The sequence below is a fragment of the Myotis brandtii genome, unplaced genomic scaffold (genome assembly GCF_000412655.1).
Source record: "Myotis brandtii unplaced genomic scaffold, ASM41265v1 scaffold736, whole genome shotgun sequence".
Lineage (NCBI taxonomy): Eukaryota > Metazoa > Chordata > Mammalia > Chiroptera > Vespertilionidae > Myotis > Myotis brandtii.
The window spans coordinates 224,338-227,552 of record NW_005370921.1 but is presented as its reverse complement, the minus strand read 5'-3'; the positions used below and the strand labels follow the sequence as shown (position 1 = coordinate 227,552).

The following is a 3,215-nucleotide window of genomic DNA, read 5'->3' as shown; positions in this document are numbered from 1 at the left end:
CAGACGTGTTTGCCGTGTAAGAGCATGGGAGTGCCCGGACCGCATGCCCTGACATAAATCACAAGACGCGTTCACTTAATCGGCCACCTTGGCACAGCTGAGGCCTGACAAGTCCTTCCGCCTGCTCCACGGCTTTCCTCCCTCTGCTAAGCGGGGAATGTGAGCTTCTCCAGAGGTGGAGGGGGGAGTACGAGTGTGTGCTACTGTGCGTGAGCATGAGCGAGAGTCTGTGTGCAAGTGTGTGTGAGTGTGTTTATAAGCATGTGTGTATGTGCGTGTGAGCAGCTTTGTGTGAGTGTGAGAGTGAGTGTATGTGAGTGTATTTGTGTGAGTGTATGTGAGTGTGTGTGACTTTGTGTGTTTGTGGTTTTATAAGTGTGTGCATACATGTGAGTGTGTGTATGTGTGACGTGTGTGCATGTGTGTGTACGTATATGAGTGTGAGTATGTGCAAGTGTGTGGGTGTGTTTCAATGTATTTTTGTGAGTGTGTATAAGTGTGTGTGCATGTGTTTTGTGTGTGCATGTGAGTGTGTTTAAATGTATTTGTGTGAGTGTGTGCATGTGTATGTTTTGTGAATGTGTGTGTGGGTGTGTGCATGTGTGTAGGTGTGTGCATGTGTGTGAGTGTTTAAATGTATTTGTGTGTATGTGTATGTTTTGTGAATGTGTGTGTGCATGTGTGTAGGTGTGTGCATGTGTATGTTTTGTGAATGTGTGTGCATGTGTGTAGGTGTGTGTAGGTGTGTGCATGCGTGTGGCTCACATCCACACATACACTAGTATATACACACACAGAGAGAGACACTTAGCTCTGTAACCGTGAGCGCCGGCCCAGGCCCGACTGCTGGGAGACGGGGCCCCGGGTGAGCTGCAGCCCGGCTCTCAGTCCGGGGTTCCTGGGCCACGGGGTGGGTCTGTTGTTACCCTCGGAGGAGCCTCCACCCCGGTTTCCACGGGGGCTGCACCCACTCACATCTCACCCCCAGGGCACGAGGGCCCGGCGTCCCCACGTCCTGTCAACACCGCTCACCTCTGGGCTTCCTCCCTCGTGCGCGTGAGGTGGCCTTTCTCACGCACAGGGCACCCCAACATCCTCGGGGCCACACTGGTGGCTGAGACTCTCAGGACACCGGCCCTCCCCAGCCCCCGGTGGCCGTGGTAGGTGACACCTCTCCTCCCTGTGAATGCGCCTCTCCCCAGCACCTCCCTTCCCTGTTAGTCACTCCCAGCTCCACCCCCACCCCCGCTGTGCCCCAGGTCGCTCCTCCTGCGACGCCCCTGCTGCTCAGAGGGGGACGTCCTGCACAGCCCCGAGACCCCACAGATAAGGGCTCAGTCCTCAGCCCCACAAATAAAGGCTCGGTCCCCAAAGCCACGGATAAGGGCTCGCTCCCCACAGCCACGGATAAGGACTCAGTCCCCACAGCCACGGATAAGGACTCAGTCCCCAGCCCCACAGATAAGGGCTCAGTCCCCAGCCCCACGGATAAGGGCTCGCTCCCCAGCCCCACAGATAAGGACTCAGTCCCCAGCCCCACAGATAAGGACTCGGTCCCCAGCCCCATGGATAAGGGCTCGGTCCCCAGCCCCACCGATAAGGCTCGGTCCCCATGGCCCCAGATCGGCTGGCATTTGGGGGAACAGAGGCGAACCCTGTATTCGAGCTTCATCCCCCCGGGTCACCTACTGCCCGGCCCCCAGGACGACAACGGAGACCCCAGGTGGCCTCAGGCTCTGTCCCTCCTGCCCCGACGACAGCCTGACCTGCAGACCCCGGCCCTGAACCCGGTGCCCGTCCTTCCTCTTCCGCTGACAAAAGCTCAAGCATCTTCCCACGTGAACCTCAGGCAGGGCCCCGACCTTTCCCCGCCACACAGGGGTCCCCTTTCTCTCTCAGAGGCTTCCCTACCCCAGGCCCCAGTCAGTCCCCACCTGGGACACAGCCCCTGGGGCCTGTGTGTGGCCCTCGGTGCCCGCAGCCTCACGGCAAGCATTCTGCCGCCTTTACCCCTGAGCGCTGGACGGGGGCACGATGCCGACACCCCCAGCCTGTGCCCCACAGCGCAGGGGCGGGGACCCCGACCTGCAGACCCCCAGACAGGGCCCAGGAACAGAAGAAGGAGGAAGGAAACGCTCCCCGGGGAGTGTGCGGTGCCTGGTGGGCAGGGACCGCCACCCAGAGGTCACCCGGGAGCGGCAGGAGGGACAGTGTTTCAGGAAGAAGGCGGAGGAGACAGCACCAAGGAGAAAGGACAGCAGGCGCTGGGGTCTCGCGGAGGACACAGCCAGGAAACGCTCCGGTGAGGCGGCTGTGGGGGGGCCAGTGGGGGCCCCTCAGAGCCTGGGGGTGGTCACAGGGAGCCATGGCCCTGAGACCAGCACCCGAGAGGCTGCAGTGATGAGAGACGCACCAGGGGCGATGGCGGGATGGAGAGCAGGTGCGTGCAGGAGGCCCAGGGAGGAACCTCACACTCGGGCGAGTAGAGACAGGAGACGGGAAGAGACTAGGAGGGCTCCCCCCCCCGAGTGTCCACGGGGGAGAGGCTCAGACCCGAGGACCGGCCTGGCACACGCTAGGGCTGGTGACGGATCTCGCTGAGCATGGTAAAGGCCCCGAGAAGTCCTGCAGGAACACCCTCGCGGACCCGGGGGCCTGCGCACGGCTCTGCGGTCGGTTAAACTTGCACAGCTTTTCTCCAATGTCTCTCTCAGAAACTAGTGTCGAAGGACCATGACTCTAACGTCTGTGCCGCCAAGAGGCAGCAGCAAGCCGATCGCCACAGCGTCCCGGCCCAGCCCTGCCAGCTCAGCTCACAGGACGGCCAATTCCTGTGTCAGCCACGCGGCTTCGTTGGGACTCAGCCAACGGGGCCCATGGGAGTGGACAAGTCAGCCCGAGCGGAGCGGCGAGGAGACGGTCATCCCGGGGCACTCGGTGGGGTTTCTGCTCAGACCGCCTCCGAGAGCCACTCGGCACGGGAGGGGGCGCTCCCAGCCCAGCTGCCCGCACCGCACCAGGGTCCCCGGGAGGGAGTGAACCCCGCAGCGTCAACCGTCACCCTCAGCTCAGCAGGAGGCTGAAGCAGGGCCACGGAGAGACCCCACCCACCCAGTGGGAGCGGCCAGCAGGGACACCTGCAAGCGGCAAAGCGCAAGGCCCAGCGCAGCACTGGCTCAGAGGAGCCCCTGTGCACGGAGCCACTCTCTCCCAGG

At 62.1% G+C, this 3,215-nt stretch overlaps 1 pseudogene; it reads left to right on the top strand.

Moving 5' to 3' along the window:
* The first annotated feature begins 2,034 nt into the window (after nt 1–2,034).
* The window catches only part of LOC102251484, a 9,464-nt pseudogene continuing 8,283 nt past the window's right edge, over nt 2,035–3,215 (top strand).